The 23,796-nt window shown below is 31.4% G+C and overlaps 1 long non-coding RNA gene across 1 annotated transcript; it reads right to left on the bottom strand.

Moving 5' to 3' along the window:
- Positions 1 to 21,570: 21,570 nt before the first annotated feature.
- LOC139839665 (uncharacterized) lies at positions 21,571 to 23,360 on the bottom strand. The gene is made up of 3 exons (XR_011757022.1): positions 23,242 to 23,360; positions 22,684 to 22,737; positions 21,571 to 21,906 (listed from the first exon to the last, which is right to left on the bottom strand). It is a non-coding gene; the product is annotated as an uncharacterized lncRNA (long non-coding RNA).
- Positions 23,361 to 23,796: the final 436 nt, after the last annotated feature.

Raw genomic sequence — 23,796 nt, 5'->3', positions numbered from 1 at the left:
ATTTGACATTTGGGGTATTGACTTTATGGGTCCATTTCCAAAATCTCATAATAATCTATATATACTCGTAGCCATTGATTATGTATCTAAATGGGCGGAAGCACAAGCTCTCCCAACTAACGATGCACGAGTTGTAGTCAACTTTTTAAAACGTCTTTTTGCAAGGTTTGGAACACCGAAAGCTTTAATAAGTGATCGGGGTACTCATTTCTGTAATAATCAACTTGAGAAAGTTCTTAAAAGATATGGAGTAACTCATAAAATCTCCACCGCATATCATCCACAAACAAATGGACAAGTTGAAAATACCAACCGAGCCTTAAAACGTATTCTAGAGAAAACCGTAGGATCAAATCCGAAGGAATGGTCCATTAAATTGGAGGATGCACTCTGGGCTTTTAGAACAGCCTACAAAACTCCAATTGGAACCACACCTTTTAGACTTGTTTATGGAAAAGCATGTCATCTTCCAGTAGAAATTGAACACAAAGCATTTTGGGCTTTGAAAACATGTAATCTTGATTTACATGAAGCCGGACGTCTACGATTAAGTCAACTAAACGAATTAGAAGAATTAAGACATGAAGCATACGATAATTCGTTAATCTATAAAGAAAGAACGAAGAAATGGCATGATAAAAGAATCAGAAGTTCAAAAGAATTTAAAGAAGGAGACAGAGTTCTTCTTTTCAATTCACGATTCAAGCTATTTCCTGGAAAATTGAAATCAAGATGGTCTGGACCATTCATAGTCAAAAGAGTTTTCCCATACGGAACAATAGAATTGATAAATTCAAATGGGATTGAATTTAAAGTTAATGGTCACAGAGTTAAACATTACATACATGGTCCGATGGAAGTCGACAACGAAGTTAATCACAATTTCGACACCACAGCTAACTAAGTGTGGGGAGAATCAAGTCTTTAAAGGATAATATGTATTTATGTTAGAGTTAGATTGTCTGTTTTCGTGTAGTTCTCGAAAATGGAACCCGAATGGTCTTTCCCTAGCAGACCCTAAAGAACTAGTCTTCTCCCCCCATTCTGAATTTTTATTTTTTTTAGGTTTTTACGAAATGAAGACTGCCTGTGAACTAAACCATGGTCTAATGCTACACGCTTTGATCACTAAACGTAATAATGACATACTACCAAGTGAAATAGTATCAGTAATCAGAGAAAGAATGGACGGAGTTAGAAAAGAATCCAGATGCGAAGATAATAAGTTACAATTTGGTAAAGGAAAATCAAAATCCGCAGTAAAAAGAAGAGCACGACACCTAGAAAGATGTCACAAATGCGGAAAATGGTCACATGGAGGTAAATGTTCAAATAATCAAACCTATTCAAATACCGAATTTGTTACTTTATGCAGAGACGGACCGTTCATATGTTTAGAAGAAAAGACACTGAATGCTCGAGGTTACGCCTATGTAGCCATGGAAAACCAATTAAACCGACTATCTTATGAATGGGATAGATCATATAACTAAGAAATCTATTTCACAGGTATGTCTGTACAGTTTTTATTTTTATTTTTTATTTTTAACCTTTTGATAATAAACGCTAATTTGTTCGCTAAAAAGTATTAAATTGGTATTGAATAAAATTAGGTTTGGCGACCGAAATTATTGATATCATTCAAAAATTTATTACATCACTGCGAAATTTAACGTTTATTCTTAAGGTATAAATATCTTTAATCAATCAACCCAAAATATTTCAAAAATTCGTCATGAGTTAAATTAGGTCTTGGAACCGAAATTACTTTACCGAAAAGAGGGGCGCATATTTTTGATAATATTTGATTGATTAAAGTGGGATAAAAAGACAAAAAGATTTTTAATTTTATTTTTACCATGTTTTTAAAATTAATATATAAATCTTAAATTAATATTGTAAACTTTGTAAAATCAATATTTTTAAAATTGTAAATATTTGAAAAAATTAATATAAGTTTGGTGTGAATTTATAATATGAATTTTTAAATTAAGTTTGACGTGAACTTTTAATTTTTAAAATATGAATTTTTAATTTTATTCATTTCAAATTTTAAGTTTGGTGTGAATTTTTAATATTAATTTTGAATTTTATATTTAAGTTGTGTGAATTTAAAAACAAAAATTTACTTTATCTCATTAAGTTAAAAATATGATTTTTAAAATTCGTCGTAAGTTGAAGACTAGGTCTTTGAACCGAAATTGCTTTACCCGAGAGAGGGACGAGAACTTTTATTATCATTATTTTTAATCTCATTGAATTAAAGTATGCCAAAAACATTAAAAAAAATATATATATATATATATATCAAACTCCGCGACTCGCGGAGTTTGAAGAGTTATTCACCGCGAGTCGCGGGAGGACCGGAAATCAGAAAAAAAATAATAAAGAGCTGCAAACTGATCAGTCCACACCCCCAACAGCAAAATAACTGCGAACATACTCCACAAAAACCCGAAAAATACACCCCAAAATCACAATTTTTAACCGTTAATCACCAAATTTTTTACTAAAATCTTGTTTAGAAGGATGCTATCTAGGAATTACTCAAGAAAAACGGTAAATTTCTACACCTAAACACCATTTAATCCGAAATTTGGTGTTCTTGAGCTATTTTTTTCCCAATTTGATTTTGATGCTTTTTAGTGTAATTATGCTTAAATTGTTTATGTATTATGCTTGTATAACCTAGATTGATGCTATTTAACATGATTAGAAGCCTTAAACTTCAAATTTTGAGTAATCTAGGGTTTGTGTTCTTGAGCAAATTTGGGGCTTTTTGATATAAACAGGTTATGGCCGATTTTTGTCATGAATTGTTGCTAAATTGAGTAGTGTAACATGTCTAGGTAGTTAAATGATCCAAACTTTGAGCCTAAACATGATTTTGAGAATTAAAGTGGACTTTTTCAAGTCTAAAATTCATGAACTTAATTTTTGAAAGATAATGCCATTTGAGACTTGTTTAATTGCTAGTAATGATTATTTTGACATGTTATTTGAGTTGAATGATTATGAACTAGGCAAACATTTTCGTATATGCTTATTTGAAAAAGTGTAGATTTGATGAAAATATGAAAATGAGCTTAAGTTTGATATAAATTGATCAGGTCATTGTAATTATTTTGATTGATGATTTTGCTGACACTAATGCATATTTGGATGCACAAAATTTGTGTTTGATGTGTTTTGCAGACTGAAAGGGGTGAATCTTCATCCCAAGCCCGCAATGCTCCTACTGAGAATGCGGAACAACAGGAGGTGGATAACTACTACAAGCAGGATATACCTCATCCAGTCATGACCTTTTCTGATATGCACTTGGAAGAGTTGCACCCGAACCTGAGATTTGACAGACTTTGGATAGATTATCCAAAATATCAAAGGGGTTTGCATACTCTTCATTCTAAGGTTGTTGAGGTACCGAGGGTCATAGAATGGGGAAACTTAGAAGATGTAGAATTGGCCGGGCCAATTAGGGAATTACTTGTACAGAGGTATGGTAATTCTACTTTTAATGACTGGGTACGTTTATTCACCATGCGTAGACCTGTATATAAAGTATGGTGTGAAGAATTGTTGTGTAGTATAGAGTTGAATGATCGGGTAGCTAGTTTAACCGATCGTTCTTTTATTAGATTTTTGTTAGGCGGTTCGATGCACCACATGTCTTTACTAGACATGGCTCAGGCTTTACGTATATATACGCCTGAGGAGTTAGCATCTGCCGATTGTAGAGGGTTGATACTAAACGGTAGAAAGATAGATGAAAATTTTGATACACACGGTGTGTGGAGTCAAATGACAAGCCATCACCGTTTCAAAGGGGGAAATTACTCTTATTTGGATATAGATAGAGCCGAATTAAGAGTGATTCATAGGTTTTTAGCTAATTCGATTACACAAAGAGGTAAGAACAAGGAAAAAGTAAATGAACAAGATTTGTTTTACCATATGTGTATTCGAGACCCACAAAGTGCTGTAAGTATACCATATTGTGTGGGTTATTATTTATCAGCTATGGTTCGGGGGATGCGACCGCATAGCATAATAGGAGGTGGTATTTTTATTACTTTGATTGGTGAATATCTCGGTGCGGATATAAGTCGGGGGGGATTATTAGTAGAAGAACCAGAACCCCGCGATACTATAGGTTTAAATGTATACCATGGTGCGAAAGTTTTGAAGAGGCGAAATAACGCCGCAGTACGATACCATGGTAGACATCCACAGGTGGAGAGAAACCAACAGCAAGGTAATGTAGGAGGGGGGAATGAGATGCAAGAAATGCAAAGGTTTATAGCTTCTCAGGAATACGAAAATGCTAGACAAAGAGCATTTGAAGATTGGCAAGTTCATCAGAACCAAATCATAGCTCATTGCCAACATATAGGTAGAAACTATATTCCTACACCGAAACCCATCTTCCCCCCTGGTCTATAGAGATGCAGCCACCGTATCCTACGTATGACCCTGCCGAAGCATTCTATAGCACCTATGGTTATGCCTGGAACCCCTATTGGTACCAGTATCATCCCTAGTATATTTAATTTTTTTTTTATTTTTTTGTAATTTGTAATGATTGATACGTTTAATGCTTTTGTTAATATTGTAATCATTTTTATAATTATCTAACTTTTATTCTTAGATTTTAATAATTTTTGAATGTGGGGTAATATACCAAACTTCAAAAATATGTATATATGTTTGCAGTTTATCTTATGTACACAACAGGGTAAAACAACGCATTTTCAAAGACTGGCATTAAGTTCAGCAAAAGCAACTAATTTTGACGACAAGATGCAAAATATATGTGAAATAATAACAAGACGGAATGAACAAATGATGTGCACCATTTACCATTCAGCAAACAAACGCCAATATATTTGGAAACTTTGGTAAAAATTTAATCATTTTCACACAAATCACCCTCAATAATTTAAATTATTCCTGATTTCTTGCAAATGAGGGCATTGCAAGATCTTAAGTGTGGGAAGGGGTTAAATTCTTTCGGATTTTAAATTTTTTTTTTACTTTATACACTTGGTTACCATTAAAAATACTAGTAAAGCAGTAGTTGTATTAGAATCTAGTGCTCTCTGATAATAAAGAACAGCCCTAGTCTTATATACTCACTACCCAATTCTAGTAAAATTTCTTAAAATTTTCAATTAAATGAACTCAAAATCATGTTTATACATATTTATGAACGATAAAAACTAGGTTTTAACACCGAAATTATTGTTACCTCGGAAAGGATATAAATTGAGAAACAAACTAAAATGTTAAAATTCATTTAAAATGGAATAGAGGACGATAAAAAGGAAAATAAAAGCCCTGTGTGGGAAAATTTACCAAGTTATCTTAAACATATGTCACATATATCTGTAACAAATAACTGAAAATACTTTTGCTTTGGACTAAACTAAACTGTTTTACCCGATGAGAGAAAAGAAGAGATGGATCTACACGATGAATCAATTCCATCATTAAAAGGAAGTAAAGTCTTCCGAAAAAGACACGCGCTTCTTGATTTAGGTCATGAAGTTGTCGTCCAGACCAGCTGTAGGTTGACGAAAAATCTAGAAAAGTCATCACTAAAATCAGCAGGAAATCCACGGACCTCAGCATTAAACAGGGTCGCCAAGTGGTCAGATTTATCCTAACCATGAGAAGGGTTTATCTCGTACAATGGGGGGCGCCATGCAAATTAGCTGGATAAGACTAATGAATCAGATCCCCAGAAAGGATAATCTCCTTAAAGATCAAAAATCAGCTTTTAAGACTGATATTACTCAATCCTTGAGATTGACCTTAAAGATTGAGAATTACAAACTCATGGAATTCGATGATATCTAAACTCGAGCTTGAACGAGAAAATATTTTGATCAAAAATATAAACCGATTTGTTTTCCGAAAACCCATTTTCAATGCGTTCATTACCATTGAACGTAAAATCCTAGGAATTCACCTGGAATTCATTAGGTCACCTGAACCAAATCGGGTGTCAACCGTAAGAACGGTGGTTGCATAGTGGTCAAAGACAGGACCTTGTGCCAGACCGAAAAATCATAAGGGTGAGCTTTACTATTGCTCCTACCAAGGATAGTAATTGCGTCCGACACGTTATAGACCATAATTAAAAGCATGTCAGGGGACATTGCCTTAACAGTTGCTTGTTCAACGCTTTCCTTTACAACCGGACGGTAGTTTACCGAAAGGTAATATACGGGACAAGTAAACTGGACGTGTTGCTTTCCAAATACAAGGTTAGCAAGTGGGTGACACAAAACCATAAGTTTTGAGCTAAAATTTTCAAATCTGAAACCCACCAAACCCACAAAAATATTTTGCAAACACCGGTAAAGGGTTATTCCGGAAAACTTATCTAGGGTAAAAACTAGATTTAATTTTCAAAAGATCAAATGTTTTCATAAAGATCCAGTTTCCTTAATGGATCTAAATTTTTATAGTCATGTGGGACTGTAAACCATATCGTTACTACCATTGTTTATATCACCGTATAGAAATCACTGATGTACAAAGTTTGAAGAATAAAGAAGTGATTCTAGTATTTCAAGACGATATTGCTTGAGGACAAGCAACGCTCAAGTGTGGGAATATTTGATAATGCTAAAAACGAACATATATTTCATAGCATTATTCCTCAAGAAAGACAAGCTTTTAGTTGCAATTGTTCTATTTACAAGTGATATTCGTTTAAATAATAAAAGATGAAGACAAAAGACAGATTCGATGAATTGAAGACGCAAACGGCCAAAAAGCTCAAAAGTACAAAAGACAATCAAAGAGGTTCCAATTATTGATAAGAAACGTCTCGAAATTACAAGAGTACAAGATTCAAAACGCAAAGTACAAGATATTAAATTGTACGCAAGGACGTTCGAAAATCCAGAACCGGAACCAGAGTCAACTCTTAACGCTCGACGCAACGGACTAAAAATTACAAGTTAACTATGTATATAAATATAATATAATATATAATTAATTATATTAATTATATATATATTATATTTATAAATAAAAACCGTCGGCAGAGAAAGACTCCAAAGATGTGAGCTGTAATTTCATTCTCCGCGACTCGCGGAGTTTGAAGGCAAAAATGCCGCGAGTCGCGGAGCCCCAATTTCAGAAACTCCCTATAAAGCTCGCGCATTCTGATCGTAATCATCATCTTTTTTCTCCTCATTCATACGATATATATATATATATAATTTATATTTTAATTTTAATTTTAATTATAATTCTAATAATAAGGGTATGTTAGCGAATATTGTAAGGGTGTAAGTCGAAATTCTGTCCGTGTAACGCTACGCTATTTTTAATCATTGTAAGTTATGTTCAACCTTTTTACATTAATGTCTCGTAGCAAAGTTATTATTATGCTTATTTAATCCGAAGTAATCATGATGTTGGGCTAATTACTAAAATTGGGTAATTGGGCTTTGTACCATAATTGGGGTTTAGACAAAAGAACGACACTTGTGGAAATTAGACTATGAGCTATTAATGGGCTTTATATTTGTTTAACTAAATGAGAGTTTGTTAATGTTAATATAAAGATTTACAATTGGGCGTCCCTATAAATTACCATATACACTCAATCGGACACGATGGGCGGGGTATTTATATGTACGAATAATCGTTCATTTAACCGGACACGGGAATGGATTAATAGCCACTAGAATAATTAAAACAGGGGTGAAATTATGTACAAAGGACACTTGGTATAATTGATAACAAAATATTAAAACCTTGGGTTACACTCAGTCGACATCCTGGTGTAATTATTAAACAAAGTATTAAAATCTTGTTACAGTTTAAGTCCCCAATTAGTTGGAATATTTAACTTCGGGTATAAGGATAATTTGACGAGGACACTCGCACTTTATATTTATGACTGATGGACTGTTATGGACAAAAACCAGACGGACATATTAAATAATCCAGGACAAAGGACAATTAACCCATGGGCATAAAACTAAAATCAATACGTCAAACATCATGATTACGGAAGTTTAAATAAGCATAATTCTTTTATTTCATATTTAATTTCCTTTATTTTATATTTAATTGCACTTCTAATTATCGCATTTTTATTGTTATTGTAATTAATTGCACTTTTAATTATCGTACTTTTTAATTATCGCAAGTTTATTTTATCGCACTTTTATTATTCGCAATTTCATTATCGTTATTTACTTTATGCTTTAATTTAAGTCTTGTATTTATTTTTAATATTTTACATTTGGTTTTAACTACGACTAAAGTTTTAAAATCGACAAACCGGTCATTAAACGGTAAAAACCCCCCTTTATAATAATAATATTACTTATATATATATTTGTATTTTTATAAAAGTAAGCTAATATAGCGTTGAGCTTTGTTTAAAAAAGATTCCCTGTGGAACGAACCGGACTTACTAAAAACTACACTACTGTACGATTAGGTACACTGCCTATAAGTGTTGTAGCAAGGTTTAAGTATATCCATTCTATAAATAAATAAATATCTTGTGTAAAATTGTATCGTATTTAATAGTATTTTCGCACTAAAATTAATACTATTTTGTATACACCCCCTACGACATCAAGGTTGCTATGCTGTTCTAGCACACGTCGAGAAAGTACAAACTGAAGAAAAGAGCATCAATGATGTTCCCGTCGCAAAAGAATTTCCCGATGTATTTCCGAAAGAATTACCGGGACTACCTCCACATCGATTTGTTGAATTTCAAATAGATCTTGTACCAGGAGCTGCACCAATAGCTCGTGCCAACTGCAAAGCCAACTGCAAAGAACTATTAGAACGTGGTTTCATTCGACCAAGCACATCACCATGGGGAGCTCCTGTTTTGTTTGTCAAGAAGAAGGATGGTACATTAAGGTTGTGTATTGACTACAGAGAGTTGAACAAACTTACCATCAAAAACCGTTATCCACTGCCGAGAATTGACGAATTATTTGATCAACTACAAGGCTTGTCGGTTTATTCGAAGATCGATTTACATTCTGGATATCATCAAATGCGAGTAAAGGAGGATGATATTCCAAAAACTGCTTTTAGGAGGCGTTATGGTCATTACGAGTTTATGGTTATGCCGTTTGGATTGACTAACGCACCAGCTGTGTTCATGGACCTTATGAACCGAGTATGTGGGCCATATCTTGAAAAGTTTGTCATTGTTTTCATCGATGACATACTTATTTACTCAAAGAATGATCAAGAGCACGAAGAACATTTGAGAAAAGTGCTAGAAGTATTGAGGAAAGAAAAACTGTACGCTAAGTTTTCAAAGTGTGCATTTTGGTTGGAAGAAGTTCAATTCCTCGGTCACATAGTGAACAAAGAAGGTATCCAGGTGGACCCGGCAAAGATCGAAACCGTTGAAAAGTGGGAAACCCCAAAAACTCCGAAGCATATACGTCAATTTTTAGGATTGGCTGGTTACTACAGAAGATTCATCCAAGATTTCTCCAAAATAGCAAAACCCTTGACTGCATTAACACATAAAGGGAAGAAATTTGAATGGAAGGATGAACAAGAAAAGGCGTTTCAATTATTGAAGAAAAAGCTAACTACGGCACCTATATTGTTGTTGCCTGAAGGGAATGATGATTTTGTGATTTATTGTGACGCATCAAAGCAAGGTCTCGGTTGTGTATTAATGCAACGAACGAAGGTGATTGCTTATGCATCTAGACAATTGAAGATTCACGAGCAAAATTATATGACGCATGATTTGGAATTAGGCGCGGTTGTTTTTGCATTAAAGACTTGGATGCACTACTTATATGGGGTCAAAAGTGTTATATATACCGACCACAAAAGTCTTCAACACATATTTAATCAGAAATAACTGAATATGAGGCAGCGTAGGTGAATTGAATTGTTGAATGATTACGACTTTGAGATTCGTTACCACCCGGGGAAGGCAAATGTGGTAGCCGACGCCTTGAGCAGAAAGGACAGAGAACCCATTCGAGTAAAATCTATGAATATAATGATTCACACTAACCTTACTACTCAAATAAAGGAGGCGCAACAAGGAGTTTTAAAAGAGGGAAATTTAAAGGATGAAATACCCAAAGGATCGGAGAAGCATCTTAATATTCGAGAAGACGGAACCCGGTATAGGGCTGAAAGAATCTGGGTACCAAAATTTGGAGATATGAGAGAAATGGTACTTAGAGAAGCTCATAAAACCAGATACTCAATACATCCTGGAACGGGGAAGATGTACAAGGATCTTAAGAAACATTTTTGGTGGCCAGGTATGAAAGCCGATATTGCTAAATATGTAGGAGAATGTTTGACGTGTTCTAAGGTCAAAGCTGAACATCAGAAACCATCAGGTCTACTACAACAACCTGAAATCTCGGAATGGAAATGGGAAAACATTACCATGGATTTCATTACTAAATTGCCAAGGACTGCAAGTGGTTATGATACTATTTGGGTAATAGTTGATCGTCTCACCAAGTCAGCACACTTCCTGTCAATAAGAGAAGATGACAAGAAGGAGAAGTTAGCACGACTGTATTTGAAGGAAGTCGTCTCCAGACATGGAATACCAATCTCTATTATCTCTGATAGGGATGGCAGATTTATTTCAAGATTCTGGCAGACATTACAGCAAGCATTGGGAACTCGTCTAGACATGAGTACTTCCTATCATCCACAAACTGATGGGCAGAGCGAAAGGACGATACAAACACTTGAAGACATGCTACGAGCTTGTGTTATTGATTTCGGAAACAGTTGGGATCGACGTCTACCGTTAGCAGAATTTTCCTACAACAACAGCTACCATTCAAGCATTGAGATGGCGCCGTTTGAAGCACTTTATGGTAGAAAGTGCAGGTCTCCGATTTGTTGGAGTGAAGTGGGGGATAGACATATTACGGGTCCGGAGATAATACAAGAAACTACCGAGAAAATCATCCAAATTCAACAAAGATTGAAAACCGCCCATAGTCGACAAAAGAGCTACGCGGACAGTAAAAGAAAAGATATAGAGTTTGAAATTAGAGAAATGGTCATGCTTAAGGTTTCACCTTGGAAAGGCGTTGTTCGATTTGGTAAACGGGGGAAACTAAATCCAAGGTACATTGGACCATTCAAGATTATAGATCGTGTCGGACCAGTAGCTTACCAACTGGAGCTACCTCAACAACTCGCGACTGTACATAACACTTTTCACGTCTCAAATTTGAAGAAATGTTTTGCTAAAGAAGATCTCACTATTCCGTTGGACGAAATCCAAATCAATGAAAAACTTCAATTCATTGAAGAACAAGTCGAAATAATGGATCGTGAGGTTAAGAGACTTAAACAAAACAAGATACCGATTGTTAAGGTTCGATGGAATGCTCGTAGAGGACCCGAGTTCACCTGGGAGCGTGAAGATCAGATGAAGAAGAAATACCCGCATTTATTTCCAGAAGATACGTCAACACCTCCAACTGCTTAAAATTTCGGGACGAAATTTATTTAACGGGTAGGTACTATAGTGACCCGAACTTTTCCATATTTATATATATATTAAATGAAATTGTTATTTACATGATTAAGTGTTTCCAACATGTTAAGCAATCAAACTTGTTAAGACTTGATTAATTGAAATAGGTTTCATATAGACAATTGACCACCCAAGTTGACCGGTGATTCACGAACGTTAAAACTTGTAAAAACTATACGATGAAATATATATGGTTATATATATAGTTAACATGATTTTATTATAAGTATGTATCTCATTAGGTATTTTAACAATGAGTTATATACATAAAAATGAGACTATTAATTTAAGAAACTCGAAAACGATATATATAACGATTATCATTATAACAACGTCTTACTAGGTACATATGAATCATATTAAGATATTGATACACTTGGTTAATTATGTTAAATGATAAGTAAATATATTATTAAGTGTATTAACAATGAAATACATATGTAAAAATAAGACTACTAACTTAATGATTTCGAAACGAGACATATATGTAACGATTATCGTTGTAACGACATTTAACTGTATATATATCATACTAAGATATAGTATATATCATAATATCATGATAATATAACAATTTAACATCTCATTTGTTATAATAAACAATGGGTTAACAACATTCAACAAGATCGTTAACCTAAAGGTTTCAAAACAACATTTACATCTAACGACTAACGATGACTTAACGACTCAGTTAAAATGTATATACATGTAGTGTTTTAATATGTATTCATACACTTTTGAAAGACTTCAAGACACTTATCAAAATACTTCTACTTAACAAAAATGCTTACAATTACATCCTCGTTCAGTTTCATCAACAATTCTACTCGTATGCACCCGCATTCGTACTCGTACAATACACAGCTCTTAGAAGTATGTACTATTGGTATATACACTCCAATGATCAGCTCTTAGCAGCCCATGTGAGTCACCTAACACATGTGGGAACCATCATTTGGCAACTAGCATGAAATATCTCATAAAATTACAAAAATATGAGTAATCATTCATGACTTATTTACATGAAAACAAAATTACATATCCTTTATATCTAATCCATACACCAACGACCAAAAACACCTACAAACACTTTCATTCTTCAATTTTCTTCATCTAATTGATCTCTATCAAGTTCTATCTTCAAGTTCTAAGTGTTCTTCATAAATTCCAAAAGTTCTAGTTTCATAAAATCAAGAATACTTCCAAGATTGCAAGTTTACTTCCAAGTTTTCTAAATCCATTCCAAGTAATCATCCAAAATCAAGAAATCTTTGTTACTTACAGTAGGTTATCTTTCTAATACAAGGTAATAATCATATTCAAACTTTAATTCAATTTCTATAACTATAACAATCTTATTTCGAGTGGAAATCTTACTTGAAATTGTTTTCGTGTCATGATTCTGCTTCAAGAACTTTCAAGCCATCCAAGGATTCTTTGAAGCTAGATCTATTTTTCTCATTTCCAGTAGGTTTATCCAAGGAACTTGAGGTAGTAATGATGTTCATAACATCATTCGATTCATACATATAAAGCTATCTTATTCGAAGGTTTAAACTTGTAATCACTAGAACATAGTTTAGTTAATTCTAAACTTGTTCGCAAATAAAAATTAATCCTTCTAACTTGACTTTTAAAATCAACTAAACACATGTTCTATATCTATATGATATGCTAACTTAATGATTTAAAATCTGGAAACACGAAAAACACCGTAAAACCGGATTTACGCCGTCGTAGTAACACCGCGGGCTGTTTTGGGTTAGTTAATTAAAAACTATGATAAACTTTGATTTAAAAGTTGTTATTCTGGGAAAATGATTTTTATTATGAACATGAAACTATATCCAAAAAATTATGGTTAAACTCAAAGTGGAAGTATGTTTTCTAAAATGGTCATCTAGACGTCGTTCTTTCGACTGAAATGACTACCTTTACAAAAACGACTTGTAACTTATTTTTTCGACTATAAACCTATAATTTTTCTGTTTAGATTCATAAAATAGAGTTCAATATGAAACCATAGCAATTTGATTCACTCAAAACGGATTTAAAATGAAGAAGTTATGGGTAAAACAAGATTGGATAATTTTTCTCATTTTAGCTACGTGAAAATTGGTAACAAATCTATTCCAACCATAACTTAATCAACTTGTATTGTATATTATGTAATCTTGAGATACCATAGACACGTATACAATGTTTCGACCTATCATGTCGACACATCTATATATATTTCGGAACAACCATAGACACTCTATATGTGAATGTTGGAGTTAGCTATACAGGGTTGAGGTTGATTCCAAAATATATATAGTTTGAGTTGTGATCAATACTGAGATACGTATACACTGGGTCGTGGATTGATTCAAGATAATATTTATCGATTTATTTCTGTACATCTAACTGTGGACAACTAGTTGTAGGTTACTAACGAGGACAGCTGACTTAATAAACTTAAAACATCAAAATATATTAAAAGTGTTGTAAATATATTTTGAACATACTTTGATATATTTGTATATATTGTTATAGGTTCGTGAATCAACCAGTGGCCAAGTCTTACTTCCCGACGAAGTAAAAATATGTGAAAGTGAGTTATAGTCCCACTTTTAAAATCTAATATTTTTGGGATAAGAATACATGCAGGTTTTATAAATGATTTACAAAATAGACACAAGTACGTGAAACTACATTCTATGGTTGAATTATCGAAATCGAATATGCCCCTTGTTATTAAGTCTGGTAATCTAAGAATTAGGGAACAGACACCCTAATTGACGCGAATCCTAAAGATAGATCTATTGGACCTAACAAACCCCATCCAAAGTACCGGATGCTTTAGTACTTCGAAATTTATATCATATCCGAAGGGTGTCCCGGAATGATGGGGATATTCTTATATATGCATTTTGTTAATGTCGGTTACCAGGTGTTCACCATATGAATGATTTTTATCGCTATGTATGAGATATGTATTGAAATATGAAATCTTGTGGTCTATTTTTATGATATGATAATATATAGGTTAAACCTATAACTCACCAACATTTATGTTGACATTTTAAGCATGTTTATTCTTAGGTGATTATTAAGAGCTTCCGCTGTCGCATACATAAATAAGGACGAGATTTGGAGTCCATGCTTGTATGATATTGTGTAAAAACTGCATTCAAGAAACTTTTTCATTGTAACATATTTGTATTGTAAACCATTATGTAATGATCGTGTGTAAACAGGATATTATAGATTATCATTATTTGATAATCTACGTAAAGCTTTTTAAATCTTTATTGATAAAATAAAGGTTATGTTTTGTTTAAAAATGAATGCAGTCTTTGAAAAACGTCTCATATAGGGGTCAAAACCTCGCAACGAAATCAATTAATATGGAACGTTTTTAATCAATAAGAACGGGACATTTCAGTATTGGTCTCAATTTATATTCAGGTGCAGCGATACAAGTACTGCAACATCTTTATGTTGGTTAAACCCAACAGTTTGTGCATCAAATGTGGTCTGCTCAGCAAGAGTTACCCTAAATATACAAAATCCAAGTCAATGATAGCAAGTAGAGGAAAACAATATGAATGTCAAGATCTGGTATAATGCCTATATCATCAGCTTCACTTGTAGGTGTTGCATCCTTTTTTTCTCAGAATTTTGAATTAAAAAAATCAGTTATTATAAGCAGCTGCCGCATGCCCCATACCCATCCGTAATTAGCACAATATACTCTGTAATATTCACCTTAATTAGGGTTACGATTTTCATTTAATTTTCACGGATCAGTTATCATAACATCACCAAATCGCCTTCCCTATCGTTTAAATACGTGAAGATGACGATGTGAACATCTGGTAGACTCTAAACAATATTTAATCGGGTTTAGGGCGAGAAAACGAATTTAAACAGAAAGGGATTATGTTTGAATCATCCAGTGAAATATGGGAAAATGAAGATGACGATGAGGAATTATGAGGCGTTAATGAAAATCAAATGATGTATGATAATGGATGATAACTGATCCTTCAATCAGTAAAGTGATCAATCAAAACAAATAAATAGAGATTCAGCTCGATTAACTGTTTTTTGGAATTTATTAAGTATTAGATTTGACCTTAATAGTCAAAGTCAATACCTTATTCTCCTCTTCTTGATTTGCAGCGGTTTTGGTTTCTTCTTTTTAGCACGTTTTGACTTGTCACTTAATTTAGCTGGATATTTTGACCCGATATCAGGTGGTGGCATAAGTTCCAACATAAAAACCCGTTCAACACCATCTTTAGTAAACTGCAAGAAAATTCCTCAAACCATATTTAGATAACACTGACGATAATAATAATGTTCAGTGCAATTGAACTAACATAACAAAATAAACAAATCTCACACGCGAAAATCCCTCCAAATTCTGCCTTGCTGAAAATCGAAGACCTTTCCAACAGTAAACCTGCATGAATAATTTGAAAATACATTTTACTGTAAATTAAACACTGACTATTCACATTATCAGAAAGAGACATACTGGATTGTTTTTGTGGTGGTATTCTACTTCAATTCCAGCATATACATCCAGCTGTAAATCATTACAAAAAGAGAATCCCAATTAATTTCAAGTATATGAAATCTCATATGATACTTCAGATAAAAAAACACTGGAATATATATATATATATATATATATATATATATATATATATATATATATATATATATATATATATATATATATATATATATATATATATATATATATATATATATATAATATAGCAGGTCTGCGTACACGTTGAGAATCGGTAAGAGCATTCGGCAGTAGTAATAAATGAAAACACAAGACTGGTTAATCAATTATAAGTGTGCCAAGGAAATAAAACATAAAGTTAATGAAATTTAAGATTTGACGCAACTAAAAAATTGTGAAAACAAGTTATTAAAGAAAAACTTAAAATTTACGCACTGGATTTTGAACAGCCCATTTCCATAACTGAGAGAGTTGTTTACTCCCAAGTCTCTGTGACAACCCGGAAATTTTCGACCAAATTTAAACTTGATTTTTATATGTTTCCGACACGATAAGCAAAGTCTGTAATGTTGAGTCTCGAAAGTTTTGGAATTATACTCATGTAAACAATTACCCTTTGACCGTGCTCGATGATTCACGAACATTTATGTGTATATGGTTATGTATATATAATATATATGTGAATATATATACAGTTATATTAACTGAAAATGTTATCAAAGTGTTAAATGTATAATACTTCACATGAACGTATTTGTTTCAATATGTTTCGATGGAATTAGAAGATAATATCAAATGATTGATTTATCAGTTACATTGTATGATTACGAGTCTCTGTTGAGAGGTCCACTTTGATTTAAGAAACCTTTTCTTTTAACGATATTCAGAATAAATGGTAAAGTGATCTTCGAGTAATGACAAAGTGTCAATTAACAGGAACTAGACAAGGGTTAGTGAAATTCCTGTTCGATGTCCTATATATGCATCAACTATTTAACTTTCATATTACTTAATGTGAAAGTAAAGTTATGGGATATAGATAACTTAGAAAATAAATATCGACATTTTATCTTAAAATAATTTTGTACGTTCATTTAACCTTTGGACTTTATCTCACGCTTCATCAATAATTAGTAATTTAAAAAAATTTAAAAACCTATTATATATAATTTTACTTTTCAAGTACGATATAATGATTTCCATCATTTTAACCTTTTAACAAAATGTTTCTTAAATATATATTGGTTTTGGAAAATCAAAAGATATCATATTTAATTGATTTAGTACTAAAACATTTTCAATTTAGAAAGAACTTTATTATCAAAATGTTTTATAAGATATTTTGTTAATGAATTTTGAAGAAATTAATTAAAGCTTTATATTATAAATTACAAATATATATATATATATATATATATATATATATATATATATATATATATATATATATATATATATATATATATATATATATATATATATATATTGTGTTTCAAAAACGTAAACGTATTATGACCTAATATTTTCTATCATTTAAACGATTATAAATGAGTCTTGAAATATAATTACTTTTGAAAAACTAAATATTATATTATTAAATAAATATTTCAAACTTATATTATGAAATAAAAGTGTGTGTATATATATATATATATATATATATATATTACAAATATAATAAAATTTAATATTAAGCTAGTTATAAAACGTTTTGAGTTAAAATAATACTATTATATATATGTGTATATGTATATATAACGAGACATTGATTTATAAAAGCTAATGACCAAAGCACTCTAACATTCAAGTTACACTTAGAATGATTTAGTTAGTGATAAGTTAAGTCTATATTTTTGGTAAAGGTATACATCACGAAACGTAAAACGCTAGTTTTCTAAGCGTACGAAAGTGAGTTCGAGAAACCGCAACCGGGACGTAAGTCGAGTGTCAACGTACAAGTCATCGGAACAAAAATTTCAAACTAACTATGCACATAAATATTATATAATATATAATTAATTATATAAATTAAATATATTATATATATAATAATATAAATAAGTGTCGGCAGGAGCAAAAAAAAGAACACGAGCTAGAAAGCAAGCTCATGTGATCGCATGAGTCTTGCTCATATACACCATGCGATCGCATGGCAACATGTGACAGCAAACCTCTATAAATTCCATCGAGTTTTGGTTCCAGTTTTTGTCATTTCACTTATCTATCTCTCTGCTCTTCGTATATATTTAAATTATTATTATTATTATTATTATTATTATTATTATTATTATTATTATTATTATTATTATTATTATTATTATTATTATTATTATTATTATTATTATTATTATTATTATTATTATTATTAAGATTAATATTATTATTAATCTTATGGTTAAGAGTATTATTATTAGTAGTATTATACATAAAATATTACGACGGAGTGCTGTCCAAGTGATTTCAAAAATTATTTTTCGAGTGGGATAGAGCTAAGGAAATTATGAGTTATAGCTATGGAGGTTATGGGTATTGTTTGGGGGTATGCTCGTGAGGTCAATTTAGTGTTTATCATCTCCGTTGCGTCTACGTACCTTTCCTGCAATATTGAATCTCAATATTGATACGTGAGCATTCATACTTTATCTTTTATATATTAATGGTGTATCCCTTACTAGTGCTCGAGTATATATGATTATGCATGCTTGTATGCTTAGTTTCGTCGTTAAATAGTTATGATAGATCACGAATTTAATATATATGCTACTAAGATAAGGTATATGATATGCAAGTCGTTGGAAAGCTGGCGAAAAATTAATAACTTTTCATTTAGAAAACGTATGATTTCGATGAACGGATTAAAAGATATAGTCAACTGAATTATCATTAATTTTAGTATGATTACTAAAATGATTTTTATTATTAATACGATCGTTGTTATCGTTATTGTTATCGTCGTTATTATTACTATCTAATAATTATTATTTTTATTATTATCATTATCGTTATTAATATAAGTATTAAAATTGTTATTATTATTATTATTATTATTATTATTATTATTATTATTATTATTATTATTATTATTATTATTATTATTATTATTATTATATTATTATTATTATTATTATTATTATTATTATTATTATTATTATTATTATTATTATTATTATTATTATTATTATTATTATTATTATTATTATTATTATTATTATTAGTATTATCATTAGTATTATTATTATTATTATTATTAGTATCATTATCATTAAAACTAATATTAGTATCATCTAATTATTATGATTACTATTATTATCATTATATTATTATTATTGTTATTATTATTATTATTATTATTATTATTAAAATAATTAATATTATTATTATTATTACAAAATAATACAACTTTTGTTCATAATTATTATTATCAATATTATTTTATCAAATAAATATGTGATACAAAGATATTTTTACCACACGTAATATAACTACATTAATAATACATACCACTATATGTTTTTGATTTTGAGTGAATTATATAAATTTTATTACTCGAGATATATAAAAATATATTTTTATCATATATAAAATTTTAATATAAATTTTTATTTATTAATATATGACTTGTATTATTTACTCTAATAAAATCTGATAAATATATTTATATAAAATGACTATATAATAAACATGTATAAATTTTGAAAGTCATTTTGGGTCAAACTGATTTCTGTTAACTTTTGCATATCGGTCTCGAGCATTAGGATTGTGGTACATTATGACCCGACCTTAATTGTTAGACAGATATTGACCATAATATAAATATATATATATACTTAATATAGGTTCGTGAATCCAAGACCAACCTTGCATTGTTCAATGTCGTCATATGTATTTTTACTACAAAATACAGTATTGTGAGTTTCATTTGTTCCCTTTTTAAATGCTTTTGCAATATATATTTTTGGGACTGAGAATACATGCGCTGCTTTTATAAATATTTTATGAAATAGACACAAGTAATCGAAATTACATTCTATGGTTGGATTATCGAAATCGAATATCGCCCTTCAAGTCTGGTAACCTAAGAATTAGGGAAATGGCCCCTAATTGACGCGAATCCTAAAGATAGATCTATTGGGCCTAACAACCCCCATTCATGTCTATGGATGGTTTTAGTACTTCGAGATTATTATTATACAGACGTCGATATCCGTGGAGATATTCTATGCATTATGGTTAATGTCGGTTACCAGGTGTTCAATCCATATGAATGATTTTTATGCAGATGGCTATATGCATGCATGATGTTTATGAGAAATGGAAATATGAAATCTTGTGATCTATTAAAAATGATGGAAATGAATATTGATGATAAACTAATGAACTCACCAACCTTTTGGTTGACATTTTAAAGCATGTTTATTCTCAGGATTGAAAGCAAATCTTCCGATGTGTATTTGCTCATTTTTTTAAAGATATTACTTGGAGTCATTCATGGCATATTTCAAAAGACGTTGCATTCAAGTCGTTGAGTTCATTAAAGATTATGATTAAGCAAATGACAGATTAGATCATTTATAGTTGGATATTATGAAATGGTATGCATGCCTATCAACTTTCGATGAAATAAAAGTTTGTCTTTTAAAATGAATGCAATGTTTGTAAAATGTATCATATAGAGGTCAAATACCTCGCAATGTAATCATATGTTATTGTATTCGTCCTTATTGATTAGGACGGGTCGTCTCAGTCTCCATCATGGACAGCTAAAATTTACAGAAAGGAGTTCAGATGCTAAACTTTATAATGTATCATATAAAATATTGTGTACCTCTATCATTAAGATAGTAAGCTGATGAAGGATTCTTTATTATAGTCCATTGTTAAGAACATCATTTTTTTATTACAGTTTTTTCCTCCATCTCGAACAACTTTCTGTTCTGTGAGTTGTTTATCAAGAGGACCACAACCATCACGTTTCCACCACACCTAGATCACAATTCAAAGAAAATTTTGTAATTGAAACGAAAACATCATTCCATAAGGGATAACTGCACAAAAAGATACCCAAGCTTTGGTCTTATTTACGTTCGAGTTAGCCCATAAACCCATAAGTTGTGGGTTCAAGTCTCACTCGAGGCATAACCAAGAGTTGTTTAACTCGCTCTTCACATAATTTTATCTCTTCCTTATACATTTCTTTCTTCTACATTTGAAACATCAATTAATCATGATGTTCATAGAATGATAAACACAAATATTACCATACAGTATGCTAACCAAATTTGTGGGGAAACAAACGGGCTATTCGTAAAGGCTAACAAATCTAGAAGAACGTGAAACCATATCGGTTAAGTAACCGAAGATTCAGAAGGCAAATCCTAGTCATTTTTTCTCGAGACTGGAACAAATTAGTCACAAGTGGACCGCTAAGATATAATATAATAATATATTCAATCTTATGCGGTTCCAAAGAATTTAAAACAATTTAACTAAAAATAGATGAGCATGAACCAATCGAACAACCTTTAGATAATCGAACAAAATTAGGTACTGAATAAGAATATGACGTCAAAAACTTGGATCCTTCACCTATTGAAGACCAAAAAATGTAAAAAGATGAGTGTGATCGATATTAAAAGTAATTCAAATGATTCATTAACATAGAATTTATTCCGCAAGACCCATTAGATTACTACTGGTAAGATACTTTATGTTATAGGTTGCTGCTTCATCTTCAAGATTGTTAGCACTACCAGCTTCATCACTACCATCTTGTCCTGGTCAACGGTTGGAAACCAAAACAATATATCTAAGCTTCATTGTTATTGTTCTATAACCGTTCCTATATAAAATAAATATAAGTACTCTTTAGGACAAACTATATTACAAAATTACAAACAAACTATAGATAATAAGAAAAAATATTAACTTAAAAAATGCTAATTATAGAGAAGATCGATTTGTCAAAATAGTAGAGAAGATATATATACAAAAATGTCCAACGTATTTAAGGGCCAAAGCGGCATCTAACACTAACTTAGCTTAGACAGGGTCCATGTTAAGCATGAATCAAATGAAAAAACAAAGTTCATCTCATTAGCACAGTGGAAGTCAAATGTGAGACTTCAAAAACGTTATTGTCATGCCATTCTATTTCAAGTCCTGATGATATTTTGCAAACTTAATTTCACGAAATTCCAGAATTTATGTACTAAAAGCATATTATAGTGTAATTAATAGTGAGTCCCACAATTAAAAACAAAAAGGTTAGCATTAATACATGTGGGAATAATTGAAATCTCAAAAATCAAATCGGGGAATTTTATAACTATAAACTATGTAATAGAAGGTTGCATAAAGCTTACTTGGTTTAAAACAGAAAAAACACTTCGAACAGGGTAATGATCATCCATAAAGTCCAAAACACATAGAGCATTTATGTTCTAAGAGTAACTTTTATTCTGAAAGAAAAATAGAATAGATGAAACCCCTTTTTCAAGTACGTAATATGGTGTAACATTTTTCTATGAACCCTAATCGCAGTATGCATAATCAAATCATCATCGATCCTATGAACCCTAATCGCAGATTAAATACAAATAAATAAAAATCGTCATACCTTATGTTCATGATGAACAAATCGCCATACCAATCAGTATTCTCTTATGATGCCCTAATTTTTGTAGATCAATTTTGAAGTGTACAAACAAATTAGGAAACAGATTTTGAAGTAGGCAAAATTATGATGCTATGTTCCTCCTCATGGAACTACAATCGGTTATAAACTAGAAGTGGATATTCTGAATTTAAATTAGTTCAACCGATATCAAGAGATTACATGCGGTTACATGAAATAATAGGATTTTTTATTTGACGGTTTTATGAAATATTGAATGAAAGATGGTATGTGTTGATGGGTATATTTGAAAACGCAGATAATTCTGACATCAGAGAGATTATTCTGACCAAAGATAAATGGTAGCCCTTGGATCAACCCAAAAAAACTATATTAAGTGTGTGGATTATTTTATTTAATGGATTTTATTTAAATCTGACATAAATATCACTTTACTTTAATATATAGAGTAGATAGATGGACCTTTGGTTAGTGAAGTTCTATCTATATGCGGTAAATGAATTAATTGCCCAAAACTCAAAAAGTAATCATGAAACTTACATTGATGGTTGACCACCAGTTTGCTTCATCATCTGGTCGTATATATACTCATTAACTCTCTGTGTTTTGCCAGTGCAACTTATTTGGCATCGAATAAATACACATCTCAGTTACTAAAGTTTTTAAATTTATTTACAACATTGCTCAATAAATGGCAGCAAAAAATAAGAGGCGGCAACATGGGCGAATCAGGTAGATAAAATGATCATGGTGGTTATTTTTTAACACAAGTCGGGCGGGTTTGGCATACAACCACTTTTAGTTGACCTTGGTCCAGTTGTGTTAGGCGCTAAAGGCATAAGATAAGAACTGGTTAATTAATGAACTTAACGTGTCCGTACTTTATAAAAAATGCAAGAGGTGCCTATTAATTAAGTCAAGTATTTACATATTTAAATTTATTATTTTTAATTTAACATCAACTTGTATAGGAAAGATGTTAAAAAAAACAGACCTCTTGAGCACTACTACCCAAATGAAGTTGCCTATGTTTGTTTTCACCTTTCCCACCATGAACCTGCATGGCATCAAACACACAACTGAGCTCAAAACAAT

Source organism: Rutidosis leptorrhynchoides, chromosome 4 (genome assembly GCF_046630445.1).
Source record: "Rutidosis leptorrhynchoides isolate AG116_Rl617_1_P2 chromosome 4, CSIRO_AGI_Rlap_v1, whole genome shotgun sequence".
NCBI classification, from domain to species: domain Eukaryota; kingdom Viridiplantae; phylum Streptophyta; class Magnoliopsida; order Asterales; family Asteraceae; genus Rutidosis; species Rutidosis leptorrhynchoides.
This window is presented reverse-complemented; position numbering and strand designations above follow the sequence as displayed.